General features: G+C 47.2%; 1 long non-coding RNA gene across 1 annotated transcript; it reads right to left on the bottom strand.

Moving 5' to 3' along the window:
* Positions 1-447: 447 nt before the first annotated feature.
* On the bottom strand, positions 448-10,503 carry LOC113914645. The gene is made up of 4 exons (XR_003517494.1): positions 10,263-10,503; positions 4,650-4,736; positions 1,563-1,804; positions 448-840 (listed from the first exon to the last, which is right to left on the bottom strand). It is a non-coding gene; the product is annotated as an uncharacterized LOC113914645 (long non-coding RNA).
* Positions 10,504-17,885: the final 7,382 nt, after the last annotated feature.

Raw genomic sequence — 17,885 nt, 5'->3', positions numbered from 1 at the left:
CTGGGGGGCGTCTGGGTGGCTCAGTAGTGAAGCATCTGACTCTTGATTTCAGCTCAAGTCATGATCTCAGGGTCATGAGATCGAGCCCCATGTCGGGCTCCACGCTCAGTGGGGAGTCTATTTGTCCCTCTTCCTCTGCTCTTCCCCCCACTTGTGCTCTCTGTCTCTAAAATAAATAAATCTATAAAATCTTAAAACAAAAACAAAGGGCCCGCAGGGAGGTGGTAGTGCACCCCAGGGAGGTTCTGGGATGTGACAGGATGTGACACAAGGCAGAACCAAGTGAGGCCATGTGGGGAAACAAAGTCACATGGAGCAGGACCAACGGGGCCCGGCTCAGGGCCCAGTGGCCTGTGGGGGACACAGAACGGGCTCCGGGTGGCCTCTCTCTGCTCTGGACTCCTGCCCATGGCTGTCTCCACCCCCCCCCCCCCCGGTGGTAGAACCTGGAGGAGCCTCGGTCAGTTCATTTTGAAAAGGACAGCAGAGAAAATCCAATGAAATGTTTCGTGATCAAATGAAAAAGAGTAGAAAAGCAAAGCATCGTCTTACCCCAGGGGTGAAACCCGTGTGGTGAACAGGCTGTGATAACTGCGTGTGTGAAACACAGGTGTCAAGGGCTTTGAAAACTTAGAAGCAGTAGTAAGCCCAGAGCACCAGCAGCTGGGATTTACTGAGCACATAGTGTCTGCTGGCGCTGAGCCGCGAGCACCCGCAGAGATGGCCGCGCTGTCACACTCATTTGATGGTGACGAGGATCATAACTGTATCATCGTTCGCAGTGGGCGTGTGCTGTTTGGAGCGCCTCTCCCGCCTTGGCTCACTTCGAATCACCTCCTCCTGGGGAGATGAGGAAGCCGACAGTGAGGGGAAGTCAACAGCCAGTTAGTCGTGCAAAGGGGTGCCACGATTACCTACGGTCCAGGATAAGAAGTCAGGCCGAGTAATGGCTCAAGGTCAGAGCTGCAACGGCGGCAACGTCAGTGCAATGAGCCAAGGCTTGGTCTGCCGGGTACAGGGGGTAGATTCAGGAGCCTTTCTGGAGGAGCTTTGTTTCGTAATGCTTGGCTGGGTATGGGGTTTCTCTTCATTTGGAGCCCCGGTAGACCCTGCAGTGTGGAGAGCTTACCATCTCTCTTGGCCAAGGCCAGGTCTTCAGGACAGCTTTGATATTTAGTTACAAAGGAAAGGTTGCAACCAGCCAGGCAGGTAGCTTTCTGTGATGTCACTTCAAACCCTGCTGGCATTTTAAGATCCGGCAGTGGCTTGGGTTCCAAGTAAGGAGCGCCCCCCTGCCCCCCGCCCCCGCTCCCCGGCCTGGAGGTGGAGGTGGGGAGCAGAGGGGCACCTGAGGTGAATTTCTTGCTTGTGTCTCTGCAACAGCCTGGGAGCTTTAGGGGGTGAAAGGTTTTGTTGCTTTTGCTTTGTGTTTTTAACCGAGACTTTTTCTCAGTCACCTTAGAACCAGGTAGGCCGCTAACGTAGAGTTCTGGATTCCCGGGGGGCGGGGGGTGGGGGTGGGTTTCAAGGGCAATTTTAATTTCCCGACTTTGTTGCTTTACCTGGTGGGTGAGGAAAATAGGTCTGTTTTGATAGTTGAAGATGTGGGAAGAGGCCACTGATGCACTTTCTTCTGACGTTAGGGACTAGAGGTGACTCAGATCCGCCTGTGACTGATCAAGGTAACTCCTCTTCCTCCTCAGGTGACCCAGTCATCGGATGTGGGGAAGGGGCTAGGAGTCCGGGGACCAGCCCTCGGCCCCTTCCGACATCCAGTTACTTCCCTTCTCGTTCCGCCAAGGATCTGAGGCAGCAGTGGATAAAAGGAAACAGATTAAAGAATTAGAAGAATCTGCATGATAGGAAAATAAGGATAGACTATAAGATGAATTTTGGGGGAAGGTTGTCCACGTGGTGCCTGGTGCCAAAGGGTCTGTCCACGTGATAGGTGGTGAAGCCCTGGTTTGTTTCTGAGTTACCCAGTGGCCAAAGCAAAGAGCTAAACCCAGGGGCCTGAAGATGCTCTCTTCTGTCTTGAGAGACATTCTCGTCACCAATATGAGTGATCAACAGCAAGTTTCAGGGAGCTTTTTCTTATGAAATCCCTCAATGCCTAAAAGTTGCCCCAAAGCACAATTCAGTGAAAGCAATTCTTTAGGGACCAAAGCAAATTAATTCCTGTGGAAGAGGCCTTAATTATGGTCGCAACAAAGATTTACATGTTAGACAGAGGATTGGGTCTTTCTAAGCCTGGTTTCTAGCGTCAGAGACACTGTGTAAAGCTGGGATTCTTTCTTAATTTAAAGATTTATTTATTTATTTATTTGAGAGGGTGGGGGAAGGGCAGAGGGCGAGAGAGAGAATCGTAAGCAGACTTCCTGTTGAGTGTGGAGCCCAGCATGGGATTCGATCTCATGACTCTGAGATCCTGACCTGAGCCCAAATCAAGAGTTGGACGCCCAACCGACTGAGCCACCCTGGTGCTCCTGAAGCTGGGATTCCTTTTTTTTTTTTTTTTTTTTTGGTAAGATTTTATTTATTTATTTGACAGAGAGAGACGGTGAGAGAGGGAACACAAGCAGGGGGAGCGGGAGAGGAAGAAGCAGGCTTCCCGCCGAGCAGGGAGCCCGATGAAGCTGGGATTCTTGACGAGGGTTTTCCCTAAGTGCCCCAGGAACTGCCCAGGCCTCAGAAATAAGGTGGTATGTGCTTAGAACAGTCCTCTAACGCGTAGTAGGTGCTCAGTTCGGTTGTATTGTGGTTGCCGTTGGGTCAGTGCCATTTCGCTCAGTGGAAGGCCACTCTCGTGCTTGCTACACAGCATCAAAAGCTCTTTGCAGAGAAGAGGCCTGTTTCGGGGCATCTGCAGCGACTGCATTGTTGCTAGTAGGGGGATCGTTGGGAGATTTGCGGCAGAGCAAACACAGAACTCAAGGCATCCTCGTGCGTGCCTTTTTGAGGCTTGAGGAAAGACGTGGGGAAGAAGGGCAGGACGGAGTGTGGTGTGTCGGTGACTGGGTGGGCGGCGGGGGACCGCGTCGCCTCTGCACCGCTCCCAGGGCTGCTAGCCTGGTTGAAGACAGAGCTGCCTTCCCAGGTGTTTATGGCCCAAGATGGCATTGGAAGTCACTTTCCAGCCACCCTCCATATCAGGAAGCAAGCCTGGCAGGGATCTGGGGCCTTCACAGTGTCATTTGACAGAGAAACACTATTTTTAGCTGTGCCATTTACTCTGAATTGCACTGAGCACTTCATGTTCTTGAAAAATCAACTGCCACCTCAAGAAATCAGGGAGTGCTGCAGCTGCAGGCACCTCAGCGTTCACGTGACGCCCTCCACGTCCTCCTCTTACAAAGGAGGAAACTGAGGACGTGATGGGAATAGTGAATTAACAGTAGATATGACAGCTAGCTGGGAGGCTGACTCCCTGCCCGGCTCACTTACTGATAACATTAATTACCGAGTGAAATATTGCAAACAACCTCAGTGTGCATCAATAGGGGATTAGTTAAATAAATAATGGTCCATCCACCCACAAGATGTGTGGGTGGAAATACTATAATGCAGACCATTAAAAAAGAATGAAGTCGATTGGCTTTTATTGATATGGAAGGATGTCCATGACATATTCATGAATGAAAGAAGCAATTTGCAAAACAGCATTTGTGTGTGTGTGTGTAATATCATCTATCTATCATCTATCCATTTATCATCTGTGTCGTTATTGTACAACAAAATGTTAGAGGTGAGTCTCTCCAGGTGGTAGGATTTTAGATTATTTAAATTTTCTTCTATACAGCAGAAGAGCAGCATTTAGCCTGTTTTCTTCCAATGACTATGGATTTGTTATAATAAAAGTGTATTAATTTTGGGGTGCCTGGGTGGCTCAGTCGTTAAGCATCTGCCTTCGGCTCAGGTCATGGTCCCAGCGTCCTGGGATCGAGCCCCGCATCGGGCTCCCTGCTCAGCGGGAGGCCTGCTTCTCCCTCTCCCACTCCCTCACCCACTCACCCTGCTTGTGTTCCCCCTCTCGCTATCTCTCTCTGTCAAATAAATATATAAAATCTTTTAAAAATTAAAAAAAAGAAAGAAAAAGTTTAAAAAAAAGTGTATTAATTTTGAAAACCGGTAATGGCTCATTTAAAATAGGTTTTAAAAACCATCAAAGAAATAAGTATTCATAATGGAAAACTTTTTTTTTTTTTAACATAGAAAGGAAAAAGAATCCCATCCAGCCTGACCATCATTGTTTGCTGGAATTTATAAAAAAGAGTCACTTCTGAAAATGGCCTAAAATTCTATCCGATCCACATTTCAGAATTGACTGAATGGTTTTCCTAGATGCTGGGCACCTATTTCTAGTTTTCCCTTGTGCTACAGATGCTAAAGGACATGCTTGTGCATAGATGTTCATCCACACTGTGTTCTTAGCAGTTCCTAAACGTGGGTCTCCTGATCAGCATTGCTAACCTCAGCAAATATTTTCCAATTGCTTTAAAAAGCAGTCTATCAATTTACATTCCAACGTGGCGACTGTCTTTTCAAAATATTTGCTAAATGAATCTGTCATCTTGAAGCTGTTCGAGGTATGTCAGGTGGAAAATTGGGAGGCTGGTGCAGAGCTCCGGGGGTGCCGTGGGTGTACGTACGGTTGGCTTCATGACCTCTCACATCTCTTCCAGTTCAAGCCGACAGATGGCCAAAGGGCGTGAAGGGAGGATTGGTACAAAGGCATCCTGAAATAGTGGATGGAAAGACCAAATATCATAACTTAGAGGTTAAAGGCCGTTCTCCCCAAATCCAAATGGTATTGATGTGTGTGTCGTGGGCTGGAGGGTGGATTTAAGTAATTTCAGGTTCACCTAAAGGATAGACTGATGAGAATTATCAGGACATTTTTGAAAAATGGGAGTGGTAAAAGAAAGCTTGCCTTCCCAGCTATTAAAATTCTAGTGTTTTATGAAAACAGAAGTAGAGGCTAATACAGACCTCTGTTTATCTGATGGAAGGATGAAGAAAAGACTTACTAAACACCCAATAATGAAAATAAAAACATAAAAGGAAAACGGAAGTAGATTTTAAAGTTCTGTAAGGAAATAAGCATCACGAGCAAAAATGTAAGCTATTGAATACCTAAGCACATACCTGCAACATATAATGGGAATGCAAACTGATGCAGCCCTTGTGGAGACCAGTATGGAGTTCCTCAAAAAATTAACGATAGAAGTACCCTGTGGCCCAGCAATCACACTTTTGGGTATATATCCAGAGAAAATGAAAATACTATACATTGTAAGACACTTGAACCCCATGTTCATTACAGGATTATTTATAATAGCCAAGATGTGGGAACAATCTAAGTGTCATCAGTGGATGAACAGACACAGAAATGGTGGTGTGTGTGTATGTGTGTATATATATATATATATACACACATACACACACACACAGAGTGGCATATTATTATATATATGCAGTGGCATTATATTTTATATATTATATGTATTATATATAACACATTATATTATATATAATATATATATATACAGTGGTATAGTATTATAGTGGCATTATACTATATTATATATGTGCATATATATATATACAGTGGAATTATATTATATATTAGATAATATATATTATATAATATATGCCAATAATATATATAATATATATTATTATAATATATATTATATTATATATGTACAGTGGCATATTATTATATATATGCAGTGCCATTACATATATGCAGGGGCATATTATTTGGCCATAGAAAAGAATGAAATCTGGCCATCTGTGACAACATGGATGGACCTCGAGGGCATTATGCTAAGTGAAATGAGTCAGGCAGAAAAAGACAAATACTGTATGATCTCACTTATAAGCGGAATCTTAAAAAAAATAAAAGAGAGAAAAAAAACTAAGACCATAAATACAGAGAACAGGTTGGCCGTTGCCAAAGGAGGGGGTGGGGTAGGGTGAGGGTGGGGGTGGGGTGAAACCGGCAAAGAGAATCAAAAAAAGAAAAATAGTAGGTGGAGGCATTCTGTACAACAGTCTTAAACTTTCTTTTTTTTTTAAAGATTTTATTTATATATTTATTTGACAGAGAGAGGGAGCGCGAGCAGGGGGAGTGGGAGAGGGAGAAGCAGGCTTCCTGCTGAGCAGGGAGCCTGATGCAGGGCTCGATCCCAGAACCCTGGGATCATGACCTGAGCCGAAGGCAGACGCTTAGCGACTGAGCCACCCAGGCGCCCCCGTCTTATACTTTCTTTTTTTTTTTAATATTTTATTTATTCATTCGAGAAACAGAGATACAGAGAGAGAGAGAGAGAGAGCGCGAGCAGGGGGAGAGGCAGAGGGAGAGGCAGGCTCCCCGCTGAGCCAGGAGCCAGACATGGGGCTCGATCCCAGGACCCTGGGATCATGACCTGAGCCGAAGGCAGATGCTTAACCATCTGAGCCACCCAGGTGCCCCCCAGTCTTATACTTTCATAGATGAAGAACTTTTGATTAAAATAGGATTGCTCCATATAGTCTCAATCAATATTTAAAAATATTGATGTAGAGCTAATTATGTGTCAGACATTGTACTAGAAAGTGGTGTGCAATGATAATAAAAAATTGTTATACACTGTATTGAAGTTAATAATATAGACATCTGGGTGGCTCAGTCGGTTGAGTGTCAGACTCTTGGTTTTGGCTTGGTTCCTGATCTCGGCGCTGTGGAATTGAGCCCCATGTCAGGCTCCACACTCAACGGGGAGTCTGCTTGAGATTCTCTCCTTCTCCCTCTGTCCCTCCCCCTGCTCTCTCTCAAAATAAATAATAAATCTTTTTAAAAAGTAATATTGCACCCATGTTTTCCTACTGTTTACAATGTATCCTGGTGATGCCTGAGGCTATTAATGGGGAGAGCCTTATGAAGAGCCCACAGGAACTCGATTCTGGCAACTGTCAATGTATTTCAAAATAAAAAGGGTAATGTAAACAAAGTATACAGCCAAAAAGCATCATGAGCAAAAATTTAAGGCGTTTGATAACTAAGAGCACATATTTGCAACATGGAGGAAAAAGGATGAACATCCCTAGGATTTATTCATTCCCTTAATATTTATTGAGTGCCGTGATGTTTAAGGCACTGTTATAAATGCTGGGTATTCACAAATATATTATATACTTTTATATTTCCATAAGAAAAAGATAACACCTTAATGGAAAAACCAGTGAACATGATAGCAATTTGCAAATTGAAAGATAGGCTTGGTCAATAAGTGTACTTAAAAACCCCTACCTCTCTAATAATCATGAACATGCAAGTTAAGTCAACAGTGAAGGGGTGGCTTGGGTGGCTTAGTCGGTTAAGCGTCTGCCTTCGGCTCAGGTCATGATCCCAGGGTCCTGGGATTGAGCCCCGCATCAGGCTCCCTGCTCAGCTGGGAGTGTGCTTCTCCTTCTCCCTTTGCCTGTACCCCCCCAGCTTGTGCTTTCGCTCTCAAATAAATAAATAAGTAAAATCTTTACCAAAAAAAGAGAAAGAGTCTCATCCAAAGTGTTCAACATTTGAATAATAGTTGAATAAATTAAGGTGCATTTATACATGGACTACTAAGCGTACATTAAAAACCTTGTTTTCTAGGGAATTTTAGTGATATATTAGGTGAAAAAATGTAGGATGTAAAATCCTCTGCATTTTTAAATTATATGTGTTTAAAAGGACAGTGTTCCTATACGTGTAAGTATGGAAAGGGCTGACCAGAAGCGGCAAATTTTGACAAAATGCACAGCAGCTTGTTGACTTTGAGGAAGCCCTCTTATTTCTATTTTAAAACCAAAATTATATTTTTGAATTTTTGCTAGGAGGAAGTAATGCTTTTGTAAAAGAGGAGCTATGTTAGGAAGTTAACAAAATCCAGTCAGCATCATGAAACACACAGCCGTCTAGCAAAACACACAGGAAGGAATTCTAACAAGTTGATGATTAGGATTTTGAGCCATACTTTTATTCTTTTGTATATTTTGTGAATTTTCTACAAAATAAGTGTAGCTCTCATGGCCAGGAAGTAAACCACAGCCTAAAAACGTCCAGGTGACCTCCCCCCCACGCAACCCGCCGAGTCATTTTTGCACGCTCGGGGTGTTCAAAATCTCAGGAAACAGTATAAGCTTATTTTAAAGCAATGTTAGTTACATTTCCAATCTGTTTTCTTCAACCTCTAGTTACTGTTTCACGTGAAAGACCTCTAAATTTGAAGCAATGCGTCCAATTGTTAATCTGAAAAAAAAGTGCAATAAATAATTGCCATTTCACGTGAATTTCTAGACTTTCTGGAAACTCTGTTGCACTGGAGGATGAAGAAAAACATCGTGCACGGTGTTGAGATTTTAACGTGCTGTTTAAAAATGAGTTTAGCGGGTGGAAATATAAACACGGTACAACGGCTTTGGAAAACAGTTTGACCGTGTCTTGTACGGTTAAACATGCATCTTGTACCATACAACATGATAATTCCACTTGTAGGTATTTACCCGAGAGAAATGAAAGCGTATGTCCAGACACAGCTTATGCACAAATTGTTCACAGCAACAATGCTCATAATAGCTCCAAACTGGAAACTTCCCAGATACCCATCCACAGGGACAAACTGTGGTATATCCATATATCATCACAGCGATAAGAAAGCACAAACAATGATAATACAACTGCACGATGAACCTCAGAACAGGGCACCGGGGGAGGAAGGCAGAGCTGGAGTGCATACTGCACAATTCTGTTTTTGTAGAAGTCTGGAAAGGACAAAGTCAGCTAGAGTGCCAGAAAGCCCGTCCATGGTTGCCTGGGGCTGGGATGGGGGAGTGTGACGGGATGGAGCAGGAGGGAACTTTCTGGGGGTGATGGAGATGTTCTCTGTCTTGATTGTGGTGGTGTTGACACGGATAGACACGGTTGTGAACATTGGTTCAACTGTCCACTTAAAATAGATGCACTTTGTTGTATGTAAATTATGCCTCTGCAAAGTTGATTTTTTAAAAAAAGATTTTATTTATTTATTTTAGAGAGAGAGAGAGCGCGAGGAGGGGCAGAGGGGGAGGGAGAGGGAGAAAGAATCCGAAGCCGACTCCACACGGAGCTCAGAACCCGATGCCGGGCTCGGTCCCAGGACCGTGAGATCATGACCTGACCTGAAACCAAGTGTCCAACAGTCAGACACTTAACCGACTGAGCCACCCAGGTGCCCCTGATTTTTTTTTTTTAAATCCCAACACAAGGCTTGAACTCACCCCCCGGATATCAAGATCTGAGCTGAGATTGAGTCGGATGCTTCACTGACTGAGCCACCCAGGCGCCCCAGTTGATTTTTTTTTAAGTGTTTTCTATGCAGAGCCAACTGCATAATTAAGAATTACGAAGCTGGTAGAGCATTAAACCATGCACAGAGTCTTTCTGAGTGTGGGGCCCTGAACAGGTCCTACACCCATGATGCTGACCCTGCTTCTGTTTCTTGACTTTTCAGATACTTCTGTGTGTGTGTGTGTGTGTGTGTGTGTGTGTGTGTGTGTGATACCACTTTACATAAATGGTATCTCACTCCAAATGCTGTTTTTAAATTTATTTTTTCCCTCAAAAATATGCTGAGGTCTTCTCTCTAAACCAGCAAATCCAGCTGTATATCGTTCTCCAGAGAACATTCCACAGTGGGCTGTGTGCTGTAAATAAGTAAGCAGTCTCCTTTTGATAGTGTTTAAGATGTTTTCTGTTTTTCACCGGTACCAGCACCCACCCCCACTGTACGGGGCTCTGTGCACAGAAATTTCTAGGCCCTTTCCCAGCAGCCTGGGCCCCTCCCCGCCAAGGCACCATCTCTGATGTGCCTAAAGATTGTTTGCCTTTCATATTTCCCTTCCCGCTTTCTTTTTCTCTTGAGCTTTAAATAGACTGGGTAGGTCTCTATAATTAACTTTAGCTCAGAGGCTTCTGCCACCGCTCCCCCTCCAGGGGACTGTGGCACCTGACCCCTTGCACCCGGATTATGCCTGTCCCTCCAGAGGCCGCGAGGGAGGGCCACAAGGCTAGACATCGTGCAACTGGGGCCCCTCAGGGTCAAGCAGCCCGTGGCCCTGTGAGTAGGGTCATCACTAGCCATGCCCTAGGAAGTGTACCGAGCCTCAGGATTTCCAGAATCTACCATGAGAGGATAGCCTAATATTCTTACAGGGGAGGGACCCTGCCACATTTCAAAAGAAGAGAAGTGTCAACTTACATTTTTACCATATACAGCTTGATGTTGGCTTTCCACGCCCAGAACAGTCTCTCGGGCCTCCCACTGCTGGCTTCGGAGTGGGCCGAGGTTCACTGCTGTGTGCCGTGTGAGGGACTTGGAGCCGCCCTCTGTCAGTTAGGCAAACATTTATTTGGCACATGTCATGTGTCAGGCCACGTAGCACCGTTTACAAGCGTCAGGGTTGTTGGAAGAGCATGGTGGCCTCTGACTAGCTCTTCGGCCTCAGGAACGTCACCTGGTGCCCTCAGCTTCCACTTTCACTACACAATGCGACCTTGGCACTAGACGATCTTTCATGGTCTTTAGGGTTTCTTCCAGGCCCCAAATGTGAGGGTCCCGTCTCTCCCCCTCCAGACAGGAGTCCCTTTTCTAGGCTTGGAAGGACTGCGGTGTGTTCTCTCTGAAGGAGTCTGCCCCGGGCTTCCCAGAGGACCGGCAAATCACTCCTCTGCTAACAGAGGAGAGGCCCCGGGAGGAGGCGGGCCTCCGGGGGGCGAGGGCAGCTGCCCAGCCAAGCCCACTGCTTTCTCTTGGCTGGACAGGCCGATCCGCGTCCAGTGTCAGTGAGGGCCTTGCGCGCCTGAGAGGCTCCCCGGGGAAGAGCACTGGAGATCGGTAGTTTAGCTGCAGGGAGGGGATGTGCTCTTCCTGCACCTCAAGGACAGTCTGGTCAACTGCCTTTCACACAGGGCGACCGGGTCATCTGAAGAGGGGATGGGGGTGTTGGGAGAGGCAGCTCGGGGTGCAGGGGCTGGAGCAGAGTCAGGAAGTGAAAATGACAAAAAGCAGGTGAGAGGTTGGTGAATGTCAAAGTGATCGGGTCACCCAGTGTCTGCTAAGTGGCATTCCTCAAAGTTCGGATTCTACCTTGAGACAGGAAGGCAGAGGTCCCGTCCTTCCTGACAATTGCATTCAAAGGAATGGCTCTCCGGTCCTTGAGACACCCCTGGGTGGAAGGAGATGCATGTACAGCTCAGAGGGACAGAGGAAAGATTTACAATTTTAAGTGTTTTTGTTTTTGTTTTTTTTTCCCTTCAATAAACGCTCCGTGGAAAGGGAGCCACCCTCGGGTGTTTTCTGGAACAAATGGTAAATCCTTCTGGCCACCTCGAGCTTTTGCAGACGGGAGTTCAAGGAGGCTGGGTCACCCCAGGGATGTGGCCATAGGCTGCGAGGAGCCGTGTGAGCTTGGTCAATCCCCTAGTGCAGGGGCTTGGACTGGAAAGTTCATGCCGAGGGTTTCTGAAATTCTTGGCACTTCTGCCTTTCTTCATCTTTGCCCCAGGCTGCTGGTCTTCAGATGGGAAGGGGCTCCGGGGGTCCTCGGGGACTCTCTTTCCAGCGACCTCTGTACTCTTCCCAGACCACGTCCTTTTGTGCACTTTCATAATTTTCCCTCTTCCCCTTACTAAAACTGCGCAGGCCTAACCCGCCCCCTTACAAACTACTGAGGCACCCACAAGGGGACGATTTGAAGTGTCGGCCCTGGTGACAAGGAATTAAATGACTCCAAGAGAACAAATCATTTTGCAAGTGGGATGAGTTCTGGTTTTTATCTTCAACAGAATCTTGAATCAAGAAGTAATTTGATGCTAGATTACTTTGTGGAGTTTAGCCTCTAAATTGGACACAGTTGAAAAAATTAAGTGGCATCACTATAAAAAAAAGTCCCTTCCAGTGTCACTGGCCAGTCTGCGCGCGTCCATAAAAATGAAAAACAGGATGCTTGTACCTATGTTGTTTTAGCAACAAATAATATCCATCCACGGATACATTAACTACATGAGGGGGGGAAAGATCCTACCGCCTGATTCAGAGAGAGATACATTTCCCATAAAACGTAGCCTTTTGTAGCTAATAATCATTTATCAAAATGGTAACACCCATGTTATTTCTATTTGTGCGCTAAGAATAATTGTAATGACAATTGTGGTCGAGGGGGGAAATTTTACCAGAACCTTCTCACCATAGGAAATGGTAAAGTTTTAATATTTTAATGTAGATATATTTTTGTTTCAAAACACAATAGGATGAAAGTAGGAAAATATATGAGGATAACATTATATGGAAGGAGTAGAATAAGTGTTCAGGGAAGGAAAGGAACAATGTGGTAATACTACCTGGTGAAGAAGAGCGTCCTCATTTACAACTGACTCTTGCACAACACGGGTTTGGACTGAGTGCATCCACTTACATACGGATTTTTTCCTATCCATACACGTATAGTACTGTGAATGTATTTTCTCTTTCTTACGATTTTCTTAGTAATATTTTCTTTTTTCTAGCTTACTTGATTGCAAGAATACAGTATATAATACATATAACCCATGAAATATGTGTGGATTGGCTGTTTATGTTATTGGTGGAGCTTCTGGTCAACAGTAGGCTACTGGTAGTAAAATTTGGGGGGAGTCCAAAGTCAAATGCGGAGTTTTGACTGTGAGTGGGCAGGGAGGGGAGGTTGGCACCCCTAACCCCCATGTTGTTCAAGGGCCAACTGTATTTTTAAATGGTTGTACACTCTGCAGGAGGCAAATTTTTTTTTAAGATTTTATTTTTAAGTAATCCCTACACCCAACGTGGGGCTTGAACCTACAACCCGAGATCAAGCCTGAACCAGCCATGCGCCCCAGGGGAGGCAAATTTTTACCTCCCCTGTCTTAGGTTTCTGAGTGTGCCTGACAAACTGACATAAAATGAATTAGTTAAAAGGAGAAAAGCACCACATTTATGAAAGTGTTACATGCCCGGGAGCCCTTGTGAAGCCCCAAAGACATGGTGAAACCTGAGTGCTTCTATAGCAGGTTGAGCAAAGGGGGGGGGGGCGATTGTGGGGAAACAAACATAGGAGAGGCTAAAGGGAGATAAGAATGATTATAGCAAAGCCTGTGCGTACAGAATTTTCTCTGTCTCAACTTCTGGTCCTTGATGATAAGAATGCTACCTTGCTTCTGGTATGTTAAGGAAGACATTTTTCATATGGGGATTTCATCTCCTGCTTTTAAGAAAAAGAAAGAAGGTCAGAGTGTTTTTCCTGTATTTGCTCTTTTCCAAGTGTCTTTCATTCAACATAATCCTTATGCCAGAGTGGTGTATCTTGGGGTGGCATATTTTGCCACCCCTCCAATACCCCTGTTCCTGGCAGCACTGTTCACCGCAGGGAAAATGTAGAAGCAACCCTTTGACAGATGTGAGTGGATAAGCAAAATGTGGCATATACTTCCATATGATTCAGCCTCAAAGGCTGAGTACAAAGGAAGGGATTTCTGACACCTGCTACGTGGATGGACCTGGAGGACATTATGCTAAGGGAAATGCGCCAGTCGCAAGAAATTAAATCCTGCATCTTCTACTCGTGTGAGGTACTTAGAGGGGTCGAAATTGTAGAGACAGAGAGTTGAATGGGGGCTGCCAGTGGCTGGGGTTGGGGGGAGGGGAGTGCGTGTTTAATGGGGACGGAATTTCAGTGTTACAAGAAGAAACAGGCTATGGTTATGGATGGTGGCACGTACGAATGAATACTTCTACAGGGTAGAGGTAAAAATTTGCCTCCCCTGGGGCGTGTATGAATGTATGATTCATATTTAATGCACCGAACTGTACACTTAAACCTGGTTCAGATGGTAAATTTTGTGTTGTATGTATTTTACCGCAATAAAAATATTTGGAAGGAGAGAAGGATGATGGTGGGTATCAAAGTTCTATTCCACTAAGTTCACTTAAAAGCATGACGGTCACAGTGTTCTTTTAAAATGTCGGTATTTAAAATAGGACACTGAGTAAGAAATGCGAATCACATCCTGCTTCACCAGACTCTTGATGCAACATTTTAGAAAACAAGCAAAGAAGGTGCGAGGGCATCTGATGTAACTTTCTTGAAACCCTTCCCTAGACAAGGGGCAAGCCAACTCTCATCCTTGGGCAAGCCAACTCTCATCCTTGGGCAAGCCAACTCTCATCCTTGGGCCATCAGGCCCGGCGCTTGGTCGCAGGTGGCCTGCAAATTAAGAATGGTTCTCACATTTTTAAATAAAATAAGTACAAGGAAGAGTATTTTGTGACACATAAAAAAGGTATGAAATTCAAATTTCCGTGCCCATAAATAGAGTCTGACTGGAGTACCGCCAACCTCATTCATTTACGTCTTGTCTCTGGCTGTTTTCCCAGCACTCTGGAAGAACCAAGTGGTTGTGACACGCACCATATGGCCAGCCAAGCCTGGAGTATCTGCTATCTGGCCCTTCACGGAAGATGTGTGCCTACCACGGACCAAGGAAAACCGCCTCACGGCTCTGGCTTTGCTCCTCACCGTGGACAAACCATTCCACCTCTCTGGGACTCGGGCCTCTGGTCTGCAAGAATGTGCTGCTTGGACAAAGTGGTGTTTGAGTTCTCTTCCATCTCTAAAAATCTGACAAGTCTGGGAAAGCAGTTCATACTCGGGTACTAATGGCCAATACCTCCCAGGAGTACTTTTTAAAATGTACCTTTAAAAATGACCCCGGTGGGAGTGCTCGGGTGGCTCAGTTGGTTGAGCACCCACCTCTGGATTTTGGCTCAGGTCGTGATCTCGGGGTCCTGGGATGGAGCCCCAAGTCGGGCTCCATGCTCAGCATGGAGTCTGTTTGTCCCTCTCCCTCTGCCCCTCCCCATCCCCCCGTGCTCTCTCTCTCAAATAAATAAAATCGTAAAAATAAATAAATAAATACAAGTAAAAATGACCTCTGAAGAGGTAACTCTTTAACCCAAAGGGGTGGAGTGCTAACGGCAGGGTTCCGGGCACTGGCTGTGGGTTGGTGGCCGCGGTTTTAGTGAAGGGGGCTCTTCCCAGCGTCACTCAGTCTCCGCGTTTGTGGCGAGCGAAGGTTTGAACAAACTGTCCCGTGACAAACATCCACCAGCTTCCCTAAAGGCCACTCCCCGTTCACTCCCAGCCCACAGACTTCCCGTGGCCGCCTCAGGGAAGGCCGGGCACAGAACAGACCTGAAACAGGGCTGAGCTCGAGCAGGACGGGGCAGGTGCTTCTCACCCCCACCGTCTCTGTCTATGGAGAGCTCCCCTTTCGTGTGGGGCTCGCAGGGAGTGCAGATGAGCCATGTGAGTTATAGGCAGACCAGGGACAGGCCCTGCTGCCTCAGACCCCCTGGAGGGACCCTGTGCAATGCCCCACCCACTCCAGGGTGCTGTGCTCTGGGGTCTCAGACAGAGGGAAGCCCAAGAAACAGAAGGAAGGGGTCTCCCTTGGACTTGCCCCAGGGTCCCCAGCGGGGGTACCAGCACACTCTGCTTCCCCATGGGTCCAGCGTGGCCCAGCCGGCTTTCATGCAGGCACAGGCCTTGAGCAGTGGGGCGGGGGTGACGAACCCAGTGCCAACACGGTCCTAGCCTGGGTGACAAGCAGCCCTGTCCCATCTCAAAAGGTCTCCTCTCTGGCCACCAAGCTGGCCTCAATAAGCACATCTGTAGGTCACATTTGGGCTCCAGGCTGCAACATTGAGGCGTTTGAGAGGGCAAACCCTGAAGTCTGGACCCGGGGGCCAGGATGGGCCTCCACGCTGGCGCTGCCCACGTGGCCAGTGGGCCTGTCACTTGGGGTCCCCAGAGCATCCGTTTCCTCATCTCCCAGGTGGGATCCTCCTCCCCCACCTTGCAGGCAGACTCATGGATGTCCCTCCTTTTGTGACTCGGAAGCTGGCAGTGTCTTCTGATGACAAGAGAAATGAAGCTGGGGCCAGTCATCCGGTGGGTTGGACGTGCGGCGCACCGCTCCGCTCCATTTCTGGATGCTTCTGGAAGGGCGGGCGGGACTTACCCGGGTGACTGCCTCATCTTGCCCTTTTAGGCACTGCCTTGCGGGCCCTCCACCCACCCGAGGAAGCCTCTCAGACGGGAGAGGCTTAGATCCCACTGATCGTGACCCTGGGGAGGGGGCGGTGGCTCAGATGGCTCTGATATTGTTGCCTCACACGACTGTTTTCCGGTTTTCGCGTGGGCGTCTTCCCCTTACAGGAAGATTAGAGATGGGTCCACCATGTCTTCCCTGCCACAGGCGCTGTGATCGTGGCTGTGATCATGACCGGCGTGAGGCCGTCCTCACAGGGTGCAGGTGCAAACCCCACGGATCTGGGTTCGAATCCCGCCCGCTGCCAGGCCTGTGTTGTTCCATCTGTACAAAGGAGAGATAGGAGCAGTGGCTGTGGCAGAGGGCTGTCTGGATCCCTCAGGCACCTCAGGTGCCCGGTGCAGAGCAAACAGCAAGCCTTTGGAGGAAGAGCAGGCTGCAGATGGAATGAAAGCAAACCGAATGAGCGGGGAGGAACATTCGTTCTTAACCCCAGCTATGCAAGAATTCTTTCTGCTTTTGGAGAGCATTCCGGTCCCCACCACCGTGCCCCAAAGGCTTGTTCTCTAATTCTGTTTCATCTTTTCATCTTGCTTAATTAAGAAGTAATATACCCCGGGACTTTGGTGTTCAGAGGCGGTGCTCACGATTCATGCCGGGCTGCCTGCATGAGGGGGTCTTCTAGCCACCCCCCCCCACCCAGGTGGGGCCTGAGCTCCTACAGCATGGGGCTCAGTGACAACGAAGAACAACCCTGGGGTGGGTCTGGGGCCTTCAGAAAACCGGGCGTGTCCCACGGAGGGCATCAGGATGGGGGGTGGGGGGGTGCCAAGGGAGCAGGAGAGGAGCAAGGCTGAGCCCTTTCATTGTTTTACATTGGAGCAGAAATGAGGGATGACAGTGACAACCATTGACAACTTAAAAAAACACTTTCGGGGACGCAGATGTTCGGGTTGCAGCTCTGTCTATTTATAGAAACACTCGTCAAAGGAACCAGCAAGCCTGCTTCTCAAACGAAGACACAATTAACCAGAGACCTTCCGATGCTGGGTAAAAGCCGTAGAATCTGTCTCTCGGAGGGCTCGTGTGCCCATTGCGCCTGACTCAGTCCAGTCCGGGCCTCTTCATCCCATCCTTTCCCAGCGACGGAGAAATCGTGACATGGGCTGGCAAGGGGGACCTCCGGGCCAATTGCAAGGATTTTCCTGAGAGCTTTGCAGAGCCAGGGGCCAGATGGTTTCTTCTTTGCTTTAACTACACCGGATTACTGACACAGATGCTTCTTCTTACTGCAACTGAGCCCTTTCCAGTTCCCATTCATTTGATAGAATGATAACAAATCCATCATATCAAAATAAGGGCACAAGCAAACCCCTGGGAGGTGGCTGGCAGGCAGTAGGAGCTCCAGTTCTCCTCCGTCCACTGATATGAGTGATTCGGGTGCAGCACCAAGGAGATGTTTAGACATGTCTGTGTGTGAGGAGCCAAGTGCAAGCGTCTGAGAGGTACTTGGCAATAGTTGAGGACTGATCCCCTCTCTTTTCCTCCTTCCATCATTCCCTCCCTCCTATTCTCCTTCCCCGCTTCTCTCCCTCCTTCCCTTTCTCAAACATTTACTGAGCATCTACTATATGCCAGGCTCTGCCCTGGGTGTTGTGGATACAGCAGTAAGCACATTAGGCAAAAATCCCTGCCTTCGTGAGTTTGAGGCTCCATCCAGCTCTCTTTTTTCTGTGGTCCTCTATTTGTGATCTAGAAG

The sequence above is a fragment of the Zalophus californianus genome, chromosome 11 (assembly GCF_009762305.2).
Source record: "Zalophus californianus isolate mZalCal1 chromosome 11, mZalCal1.pri.v2, whole genome shotgun sequence".
In the NCBI taxonomy this organism is placed as follows: Eukaryota; Metazoa; Chordata; class Mammalia; order Carnivora; family Otariidae; genus Zalophus; species Zalophus californianus.
The sequence above is the reverse complement of the archived record's forward strand: the minus strand, read 5'-3'. Positions and strand labels throughout refer to the sequence as shown.